Source organism: Phoca vitulina, unplaced genomic scaffold, assembly GCF_004348235.1.
Source record: "Phoca vitulina isolate PV1807 unplaced genomic scaffold, GSC_HSeal_1.0 scaffold100, whole genome shotgun sequence".
In the NCBI taxonomy this organism is placed as follows: Eukaryota; Metazoa; Chordata; class Mammalia; order Carnivora; family Phocidae; genus Phoca; species Phoca vitulina.
Genome location: NW_022589803.1, coordinates 1,237,285 through 1,249,601, shown reverse-complemented (window position 1 = coordinate 1,249,601; position 12,317 = coordinate 1,237,285).

Here is a 12,317-nt window from a genome sequence, read left to right as displayed (position 1 = left end):
AGGGTATGGAGCCTACTTAAAACAAAACAAAACCAAAACCAACAAATTAAATTCACAACAAGATAACGCTAGACATCTATTAGAATAGCTAAAATAAAAAATCTAACAATGCTAAATGCTTAAAGGATGTGGAGCAACTAGAACACTCATACATTACTAAAGGCATTGCATGACGATACAGCTATTTTAGAAAACAGTTTGGCAGTCTCATATAAAGTTAAATGTACACTTACTTATGACTCAACAATCTCACTCTTCGATATCTACCCAAAGGAAAAGAAGACATATCTTTACACAAATGTTTATAGTGGCTTTATTCATAATCACCAAAAACTGCTAAGAGACCTGTCCTTTGATTGGTGAATGGATAAACAAACTGGAACATTCATACAGTGGAATAATAACTCAGCCACACAAAGGAATGAATGACCGCTGATATATGCAAGACATGGATGGTCTCAAGTGCAGTAGGCTATGTGAAAGAAACCAATTTCAAAAAGGCTACATATTGTATGATTCCATTTACATGACACTCTAAAAATGCAAAACTATGGGGATTAAAAAAAGAGAGACCAGTTGATTGCTAGGGGTTGCAGGTGGAGGGATGGGGTGATGACAAAGGAGCATGACGGGTTTTTAGGGGTTATGGAACTATTCTATATTTTGATTGCGGTGGTGGCTAAAAGACTGAATGCATTTATTCAAACTCTGAACCGTACACTAAAGAGGATGCATTTTCATATATCTAAATTACATCTCAGTATGCCAGATGTAAAAAAAAAAATTTTCACATACTAAGTGCCACGTTGATCTGTCCTAGTAATGATACCACATCTGGAATAACTAGGGTTGCCACTTGATTAAGTTTACCACCATTCTCAGCCCTGATCTAAGTAGAATTTTCAGGGACCAGATGAGTGATTTAAAAGATGGGGATCCCTGTATCTACTTAAAGTTTTGGGGTTGGGAACACATTTTGCAATTCCACCTAGAGTGCCATATTGGTTTTTGTCGTGGTTGTTGTTTGTTTTTAAGAAAGATTTTATTTTTGGGGTGCCTGGGTGGCTCAGTTGGTTAAGTGACTGCCTTTGGCTCGGGTCATGATCCTAGGGTCCTGGGATCAAGCCCCGCATCGGGCTCCATGCTCGGCAGGAAGCCTGCTTCTCCCTCTCCCACTCCCCCTACTTGTGTTCCCTCTCTTGCTGTCTCTCTCTCTCTCAAATAAATAAATAAAATCTTAAAAAAAAAGATTTTATTTTTATTTATTTATTTGAGAGAGTGAGAGAGCAGGGGGAGGGGCAGATGGAGAAGGAGAGACAGAGAATCTCAAGCAGTCTCCGTAACGAGCCCAGAGCCCCACACAGCGCTCAACCCCACAACCCCGAGATCACGACCCGAGCCGAAACCAAGAGTTGGACGCCCAACTGACTGAGCCACCCAGGTGCCCCCACATTGTTTTTTGATGACTTACATTGGCTTTGTGAGGGTGAGGCATGATTTCAGGAGCTTGAATTTGGCCCTTTCCATCATAATGGCTCCTACTCCACAGGTCATGAATGAACATGAGGATTCTACCAGCTAAGTATGTCCATACAAATTATATGTCCAGAAACAGGAAATGATCACCAGCCAGTTTTGCAGATCCATTGGACACAGTGTGAAACTGACATGGGAGAGGAATCCATTAATCACCAGTCCTCTGTATTATAGTTACCTGCAAACGAACAGGATGGCATTTTTGTGGCCCTGCCTTCTGTATCACCTCAGAGGCTGTGTCAACAGCTCCCAAAAGTGTCTGGATATTCCCATTTCCTGTCAGTTATTGGGTAAATAATGGAAGGATCCCCTTGGGGAAGGATTTCTGAAATATCGTAAGGTCCTCCCTCAAGTACACCTGGCTTTCCTATTGATTTGTTCTGGATCTGGGAATAGCTTATATCTGGAAACTGGGAAGGATTCGTGACTCTCCACTGGTGTGGCTGAATCATTGGTATGACTCACCCACTTGCGATCACTAGTCAACCCATACATGACTGCCCCTACATCTGATACCTTGGTGCACCGTGGTAGATTAGTCATTTCCACATGTCCCTGTGGACCAGAGTCTCTTGGTTGCCATCTCAACTTTTCTGCCTGTGTCAGTTTGAATCTTCTGAGGGCTAAACACCAAGCTGGGACTGGATATGCACCAGAGTTTTTAGGGCAAATAGCTGTAAGGGGGAAGGAGCAGGAATTGGTAGGGATAGCCCTCAGACCATACTACTGGTCTGAGACCTGGGAAAGGAGAAAGGGAAAGAAGGAATGGTGAAGAAGAGTCTTAGGTTGCAGTTCTAGGAAAATCTTATCCACACTGATGGGGAGTCCCCAGGCAAAAGTTATCCATTAGGGGTGTCCACGTGGGGAGGAGTGGTCCATCACTTGTAACTCGGCCAGTAAAGTGATGGGAACGGCCTGGATGAAGCAGCTGAGGGCTGTCATTCAATTGTCTTCTCTCAGCCCTCCCCCCAGGAGCTCTGGAAGGAAATCCAGGAGGGGCACTTGCATGAGGCCACCACACTCCCTTCCCAGTAAGTACTTCCACCTGGTCTCTGTGCTTTGGTGCTGTCACTGGGGCTCCTGCCATACTCATTGAAATAGACTAGTCCAATTCCATGGCAGCATGCCCACCACGAGCCCCAGCCTGTGGAAGACAGCCACAACTGAGCGTCTCCAGAGTGGCAGCGCCTCCCATCAGCTTCATTTCATGAAGGGAGTGTCATCTGAGCCCTCTGGAAAACAGTCCACTGGTGTTTCTCTGGTCCTTTATAATAAGCCCACTATAGCATGAACACCTTCCTCTGATCATTTTGACCCTGTTCCTCAAGGTTGAGGAAGTTCCAGCATCCCCATCTTTTTGACAGTAAGGTCCCATTTATCCAAGTTTCAATCACCATCCCATTAGGACCAAACCCTAGGTGCCTTAATCATGAGTGGACTGCACCAGGATCAATAAACTCTCCCCATCCAGCTTTTTACCCTCCTCTTGATCCAACAACTTCAAGACACATGTAGGCATGAACTCCTAGGTCCTTTTTGGTCATTCCTCCTGTCATCCAGAGATAGTACTCATGTCAGGTCATTTTGAGACTTGATGTTTCTTATTAGTCCAAAAGAAATGATGGGATGTGGGACATTTCTTGAGTAAGGCAAGCATAATCTGAACCAGCCTGTGGATGAGGTCTCCGCAATGTCTCCAGATAAAAGTTGGAAGCTCCAGACCTGTAGGAAGGAGGAAGCCCCTTGGCCCAGAGGTTTTAGGGAATCAGAGTTACCGGTTAAGTGTATGCAGCTAGATGTGCCCATGCCAAGTCCCAGGTCCCATGCCTTCCCTATCACAGCCTGACTTTGGTGTCAGAGACACTGGGGCTGTGAAATCTGTTGACTTGTTTCTCCATTACACTCTGCCCACAGATCTTGACCTTCCCTCTGCCCACAGGTTACAAAGGTCTCTAAGCACTGCCTAGAAGCCATCTGTCTCCCACATCAGTTGGCTGTCCTGAGCCTACCATTTTCTTCTGGTGCTGTTGGCATTTAGCAACAACCAACCCACTCCACTGTTTTTTAGTGATCATTTCCGCCATATTGCTCAAATGTTGGAGATATTGCATTAGTCAATGCAACCCCTTCCATCTGAACTTGCAGATCCACCACACACGAAGGTCTTATCAGGTAAATGTTTTATTACTTGGGGAACTGAGCATGCTAGAGTCCTTACTTCTATTTGGCTGGTGAGCTATCCAACTCCAGAATTTCACTCTGAAGATTTGCTCCTTATGACCACCTATAACACAATCATCTACTTAGGGTTTCACAAGAATCAGATCCTGGATCAAATGCAAATATCTTATTTAGGAGGTGATCCTACAAAACATGGATAAGGAAGGGAAGGATGGCAGGAAAACAAGTTACCACTCTTGGGGAACTGGAGTTTAATCCCACTGGGGACCCCTGGGAAACATTCTAGAACACAAACCTCAGACTATCGCTGTGGAAAGGTGGGAGAACTGAGGTGTCTATGTACCAACTCTCATTGGTCATTCGTTGAGAGCTTCTTCTGGGAGGAGCTAATTTCTTGCACCCCTGTCCTCCCCTGCACACAGGCACAGATGGTGCTGGTGGCCAGAGATGCCCGGGTGATAGCAACTAAAAGTCAAACAGAAATGCAAGTGTTGAGGGAATACAGGCAGGTCCCTGACAGCATCTACTACAATCTCCAGAGGCTGAATGAAGGTACTAGCAGTGGAAACCAAGAGGACTATGTTAATTCGAAAGATGTTGGAGGCAGATGGAGAGTCCTGATGTGTAGACCGAGGGTCTGAGTCTAGGTGAGTGTCTGTCAGGGTTGACTAGAGAAGCAGAATCACTGTGAGGGATGCAGAACAAGGGATTACTATGAGGGTGGGTGTTATGCCGTGGCGTGAGCGGTGGAGCAATCTTTGCAGGCTACTGCATCTCCTCTAGCGTTGAGCCTGTGCTCGCTCGAGGTCATCCACATCTACAGTTGGGATCAGATCGCAGTTGGATACCCATCTCCTCTCCCACATCAACCTCGGTGCTGGCGGTGACCCGTGGAAGAAGCTGGCACAGAAACGGTGATGGCAGCATTGCATTCAACTTCCAGATCTTCCATAAGTGTTCCCCTACACCTCACCCTAGCCAAGCCATGCAGGGAAGAGAATTCTGCTAACGTGGTTTAGCTGAGCTCAGCCAAAACTGTACAAAGCCACCCCCAAGGGACTGAGGAGGAGAAAGCTGCTCTAGAGAAATCTGATAATGTGTCTATTTTGGTTTATAGTTTGTAAGATTGTGGAGCGTAGAGGGAAGTCAACAGAAATGGGAAAATAACATTGCAAAGAACGTGAACACTGCCCATAATGATTGGCTGGTTGTCTGCACGTGGGTGGTGGCCACAGCTACAGAGGGGGAGGGGGAGGGGGAGGCAGAGGAGCACCCTTCAAAATCAGCACTAATCTGGGACACTGGGATGGTTGGGGCTTGACACAGGGTTTTCCCCATGACAGGGACAGGGAGGAAGCAGCTGCTGGGTCAGTACGCAAGTCTAGGTGCCGTGGACTCTGCCACTGAGTCCCCATCAGTGAGCCTGAAGCCCAATCCAAGACCGGTAGGCTGCTATGAGTCGCCCTCATGCGGACACCCTGGGACAAGGCCACAGCGCCTCCTGCTGGCCACAGGTCAAATTTCAGTCTTTCCCCGAGGGGGTTCTTAGATCCCAAACCCCAGCATCGGACAGTGATTCAAACTCTGGAGCTGCCAAAGCTGCTCTGAGAGATGGGGTGGCCGAAGAACGAACAGATGGGGGGTTCGTTCCGGGCAGCCGAACGTTTCCATCTTTTCTTTCTTGGCTCCTGCGTCTTGTTACATAACCTTCCTAATTCTAGGTTTGAAAATGCACTAACTTGGGGCGCCTGGCTGGCTCTGTCAGTGGAGCATGGGCTCTTGATCTTGTGGTCCTGAGTTCAAGCCCCACGTTGGGTGTAGAGTTTACTTAATAAAAAAAATTTTAATGTACCTTTTTTCTGTTTATTTTGTTTTGCTTTTAGCTGTTCAATATATCTGAAATATATCTTTGCATACAGAGAAGATAAGTAGTTGCATTTTTTTAAATGTGGCAAGTTCTGGTAAGGCTTAATAAAAAAAGACTTAACTACATGCTTATATTGTGCTTCAAATTTCACTCTTTAAGGGACTGATGAGTCTTTTCTGCTCTTATTTGTTCAGAGAACAAGCAATTATATTTGATGTTCAATCTAATGTGCTTCTCTCATTGGCTAAGATAAATAAAACACTTTCAAATTATTTTTGCTCTTAAGAAGAGTAAAATGATTAGCTTCTTACAGTTTAATTAAATGGCAAAACATTACCACAACAAAGGGAAAATCAACTATGTATCTATAATCCAAAAGGTTGTACATCCAGAAAAATATAAATACCCCAAAATAAACAGAATCTTGAATTTCATTTAATATTTGAAATATCATGTCTACAACCATACCACCCAATCTCATCTGAAATATCATCCCACTTCTTTTTGGACGTGCTTCATGCATCAAAATGTATTTTTAATTGAGACATAACTGACATATAACACTGTATTGATTTTAGGTGTACAATATGATTATATGTATCTATTGCAAAATGATTACCACTGCAAGTTTGGTTAACTACCATCACCACACATAGTTATAATATTTTTCTTGTGATGAGAACCTTTAAGATCAACTCTCTAGGGGCGCCTGGGTGGCTCAGTTGTTAAGCGTCTGCCTTCGGCTCAGGTCATGATCCCAGGGTCCTGGGATCGAGCCCCGCATCGGGCTCCCTGCTCCGCGGGAAGCCTGCTTCTCCCTTTCCCACTCCCCCTGCTTGTGTTCCCTCTCTCACTGTGTCTCTCTCTGTCAAATAAATAAAATCTTTAAAAAAAAAAAAAAAGATCAACTCTCTTAACTTTCAAATATATACATTACAGTGTTGTTAACTATAGTCCCCATGCTGTACATTATATCCCTAGGACTTACTTTTCTTACAACTGGAAGCTTGTACCTTTTTTTTTTTAAGATTTTATTTATTTATTTGAGAGAGAGAGAGAAGGAGAGCACAAGCAGGGAGAGCAGCAGAGGGAGAGGGAGACACGGGGCTGGATCCCAGGACCCCAAGATCATGACCTGAGCTGAAGGCAGACGCTTAACCGACTGAGCCACCCAGGCCTCCCCAGAAGTTTTTACCTTTTGACCACCTTCATCCATCTTGCCCACCCCCCACCCCCTTATTTTTCCCTAATGGACAAGAACTTCATTTCTTCATTCAACAAACACTGAGTGAGTGTCGACTGACAGGCACATCCAGCACAGAAGACGCAGTTGTCAGGAGGCAGTGCTTTTTCCCTCGGGGATCTCACATTGTGGTGGAAGGAGAAAAACTGGCCAACTAAGCAAATATATCATCTGTAAGGTGGTGATAAAGCAAGGTTGGGACAGAGGGTCATGGGAATGTTGTCCTGATCTGGGGCAGGACAGGCCTCTCTGGGGGGGGGGGGACACCTTAGCAGAAGCTGCTGTGGGGAGGGTGTGAGCCAGGCAGACAAGAGGATGGCCAGACCAGGGGTGAGGGCATCCAGGGCAGGGCGGTGCCTGGTGGAAGGGCGCTCAGGATGTTCTATGAACGTTCTCTGAACAGCCAGACCAGGAGTACTGAGAATAGGAGGAACAAAGTCGCTGAGGGGCAGGCTGAGGGCCCGGAAGCCATTTTAAGAATTCTGGCCTTTTCCCTGAGTGAATGGAAAGGGAATTTTATTTGATTGGTTTTGTTTTTAATGCTTAACTTCGATTTCTTTTTAAAATTGAGATTGTGGGGCACCTGGGTGGCTCAGTTGTTAAGTGTCTGCCTTCGGCTCAGGTCATGATCCCAGGGTCCTGGGATCGAGACCTGCATCGGGCTCCCTGCTCTGCGGGAAGCCTGCTTCTCCCTCTCCCCTCCCTCTGCTTGTGTTCCCTCTCTCGCTGTGTCTCTCTCTGTCAAATAAATAAAATCTTAAAAAAAAAAATACTGTAAAATTGAGATTGTGGGGCGCCTGGGTGGCTCAGTCAGTGAAGCGTCTGCCTTCAGCTCAGGTCATGATCCTGGGGTCCTGGGATCGAGACCTGCATCGGGCTCCCTGCTCAATGGGGAACCTGCTTCTCCCTCTCCCTCTGCCCCTCCACCCCCATTCATGCTCTCTCTCTCTCTCAAATAAATAAATAAAATCTTTAAAAAATAAAATAAAATAAAATTGAGATTGTGCTTCAGTTGAAGGCGCTACCTATATGACCCAGGTGGCGGCCGATCCTAGGAGAGGACCTCTGGGGTGCATGAAAGGGCAGGCCAGACAGAGCGGCCTGCACAACCTGAGCCCCCCCCCCCAGGCATGTGTCAGGCTTGTGTGTGTTCTAGTGGTTTCTGATATAAATATTTTTAAGAGCTTTGCTCAGTCTCTGTATCTTGGAGAAATCTGACTTCCCACACGTAACACAGATGTCTTTTTCAAAGGCTTTCCCTTGGGTATTGTGTTTTGGGCTATTTGCAAGTCAGACTGAGGTTTTGCCAAGGTCAACCCCTGTCAAAGGCTGCTGAATAGCCAATGAGCTGGGGTCTCATCTTCCCAGTGGTGCTGACAAGGCAGGGAGAGATGGACGGGGCTGGTCAGGGCTGGTGTTTCTCTGTGGGTCCCATGGAGCCACTCCTCTGGCCCCAGTCAGCTTCGGGGGGGGGGAGGGGTCAGCCTCATCCTTTGCCTGAAAGAGCTGCCGTTCAGCCACCACAGGCCAGGACTACAAGGGGCACAGACCCTTACAGAGGCCGGGGCTCAGAAAGGCTCCTTCAGCCGGGTGGAGGGTGCGGTGGTGAGGGATGGGACAGCAGACAGGAGAGGCCCCACGCCTTTGTTTGGTTTGCTTATCTTAAGCTTCTGGAAACAATGCCTGGCATTTTAAGCACTAGGGTATTTTGAATGAATGAGTGGCCATCACTTCGAACCGCATCACTCATCTGAAGCAACCAGCTCCTCTTCCGAACTGGCTGACCTTCCGGCTGGACACACAGGAGCCCAGTGAGCAATAATGGCTCAGCCTCCTGGGGACACCTGGGCCATACCCCTGCGTCTCTCCCCTTCACATCTTCCCCGTCATCTTCAGCCTCACACCTGCTCAGCCTGATGCCCAGAGCCCCCCTTTCTTCCGGTCTCTTGGAAATACCCCCCAGATCCTCCTCCCTCCTCTCTTGATTAAATTATATTCCCCATGTGCCTTAACTCAGCCATAAACTTCGTTTATAGTGGATTTGCACATGCACAGGTGGAAAATTTAAATAGTGAAATTATAGATGTTCTTATATACTTAAAATTATTAATGGAAAATTGCATTCAAACAAAATGTTACCCCATCCCTGACCCCTATGTTCTTCTTGACCTTGACCTTTATATTAGTCAGGGTTCTCCAGAAAAACAAAACCAATAGGAGATATAGATGGATGGATAGAAGACAGACAGATAGATATAGCAATATCTAGAGACTTATTATAAGGTATTGCTCATGTGATCATGGAGGCTGAGAAGTCCTATCATCTGTTATCCACAAGCTGGAAGCCCCACAGACTGGTGGTGTGGTTCGAAGGCCCAAGAGCTGGGGGGTTCAATGGTGTAGATTCTAGTCCAAATCTGAAGGCTTGGGGACCAGGCGTACCCAGGGCAGAGGAGGATCAGTGTCCCAGCTCAAGCAGACAGGCCGAGGGAGAGCAGTTCCAACCTTCCTCTGCCTTTTTGTTCTATTCAGGCCCTCGATGGATCAGATGGCGCCCATCCACATTGGGGACATGGACGTGGGGAAGTGGCTGTTCAAGTCCCTCACATCTACTGTGATGCCTACGATTAAAAGAACAGAAAATACTAATGGGGGTGAAAAATATTAAAAAAAAGAGTTAAAGTCTAAAGAAAACACTGCCATCCCCTGCAAGCCTCCTGTCCCCTTCCCTGAGGCTTCATTTCTCACCACAGAGCTAAGGCATAACGCTAGGGAGGCCCGAAGTTGGGGAGCAGGAATTCTGCGCGGGACTATCTGGAATGCAGCTGAGGCGGATGGAGCTGGGAGGGTGATTGTCCGTCCAGACCAACCACAACTCTTCCCTCCGCTTCCAGGGACTACCTTCTAACTGGGAAGTGTGGAAAAGTCCCTCAAATCGGCACTCTCCTCTCATTTTCTGCATCTCAGTAGTACGCCCGCGAAGAGGCACGGGCTTCCGAATGTTCTACCCTCAACATCCCGTTCGATCTCGACTTCAGTTCAGCGGACGTCAGATCTGTCCCACAGAGTTGCACCTCTGGCCACAGGTGACCACCAATGGTCTCCATTACCTACAAGTGCAAACACCATTCAACTAGGCCACCAGGGGGCAGTGCAGAGTTGCATTTGCACCTTGTTACTCAAAGTGTGGTCCGTATGTTGGCTGGCGGCCACCGCACCACCTGGGGGCTTGTTTAAAAAAATGCCTCGTTTCTGGGGCAGCCCAGACCTGCTGAATGTGAATCCACATTTTCACAAGGTCCCTGGTATTCTCTGCCCATCGAAGTCTGAGAAAGCACGTCCTTAGCCCTCATCATCTGGTTCGACCTCACCTGCTGAGAGGCTTGCACTCAACCTACACATGTGGGCAAGAAGAGAAGTCACTTCCCCTTGGTCTCTGGCGCCACTGGGTTCTAAACTGCACACCCCTTCCCTCCTACTCAGTCTGGGCTATTTTGACATCCTCACCAAGCCTCCCACTGGAGTCTTGCAGCCCTGCTTCCTTGATTGCTGCCGCCCCTCCTGGGAGCCAGCTCCCTCCTCCAGCATCCGGTCTCCCCTGTGGCTGTCCAGAGGCTGTGGCAGGGCAACCGGGATCCCTGAGTTTAGGTCCAGCCCCTCCTTCTCCCTGAGACCTGGGGCTGTTCCAGGTGGAACCACAGCTTCTGAACCCTGGGCAGTGGGTGAGTGTCACACCCTCACAGGGGTGCTGGGGGGGAGCAGCTTCAATCTGGACCCCTGGGACAGACCCGTCCCCAGCTCCAAAGGTGCCGAAAGCCCAAGGTCAGAGGCAGGAGTGGGCCCAGCATCACAATGAGGAAAAACCGGGCTGAATCAGGGGCCTCCCAAGGTCTGCCCCTGTCCCTTGTATGACGTCTGCTAGGGTGCTGGCCCCCGTTATTGGTCCGTGCTGTGCCCATCTCCCTGTTGACCCTGAGCTATCCAGGACGCAGTGCCTGGCCCTTGGGGATGATCGGTCACTGAGTGTGGGACACAGGGAGCCGAGCAGAGTCGTAATCCTCCATGGAGTCCGACCTCTCTGTGGTCCTCATGAGCTCCATGTGATAGGAGGAAGTCAGTATGTCTGTCTGTTACAGCATCTCAGCACCGTGGCTGGACAGATGCCAAGGGAGCACCTGGGATGGCCTGGCTCCACTAGGGCATATGGCACCCATGAAATTCACTCTGGGAGACCCTAGGGGGGAACCTCACAAAGATGGACGAGCCACCAGGACCACACTGCTCCAGGACACACTGGGATACAGAGGACCTAAAACAGGGTGGTTTCAAACCTGAACTCTAGGTCAACCAACCGTGAAGGGCAGGGTGGATCTGACAACTAGCTTCTGCTGGCATGCGCAGCCGAACCAGTGTGTTGCTAGACAGCGTTTTCCACAAGTTTTCCCATCAAAACTCCCAGTAAGAAATGCATTTCCCATCATCATCCAGAGTACATCTATGTATTTCAATTACTGAAGCAAAATCCCATGAACTGTCACCAGCCCGCTCCTTGCACGGGGCGCTCTCCGTTCTCCCACCTGCTCTAGGCTACTTCACTTTTGCAAAACACTAGTTGCAACCACTGAACTGCTATCACAACCCTCTGAGTTACAAGACAAACTTTGAAAAGTGACAGTTGATATATATATATATATATATATATAATGAAACTAGGGTTTCATTTATTTTTTGATAGCCGGTGATTTTTTTCTCGGCCCCACCAGATGGACTGGCTGGTGGCCACACTAACAATAACAGCAATAAGAAATGTGATCATAACAGCCATCCTCCATATGTGTTATGCTTGCTGTACTTCTCCATTTAAAAGGCATGTTCACCATACACAAAAATACTCAAAATGGTTGAAAGACTTAAATGTGAGACAGGAATCCATCAAAATCCTTGAGGAGAACACAAGCAGCAGCAACCTCTGTGACCTCAGCTACAGCAACTTCTTGCTAGACACATCCCCAAAGGCAAGGGAAATAAGGCAAAAATGAACTATTGGGACCTCATCAGGATAAAAAGCTTTTGCACAGCAAAGGAAACAGTCGACAAAACCAAAAGACAATCGACAGAATGGGAGAAGATATTCGCAAATGAAATATCAGATAAAAGGCTAGTATCCAAGATCTATAAAGAACTTATCAAACTCAACACCCAAAGAACAAATAATCCAATTAAGAAATGGGCAGAAGACATGAACAGATATTTCTCCAAAGAAGACATACAAATGGCCAACAGACACATGAAAAAATGCTCACTATCACTCGGCATCAGGGAAATACAAATCAAAACCACAGTGAGATACAAACCTCACACCAGTCAGAATGGCTAAAATTAACAAGTCAGGAAATGACAGATGTTGGCGGGGATGCGGAGAAAGGGGAACCCTCCTACGCTGTTGGTGGGAATGCAAGATGGTGCAGTGACTCTGGAAAAGAGTATGGA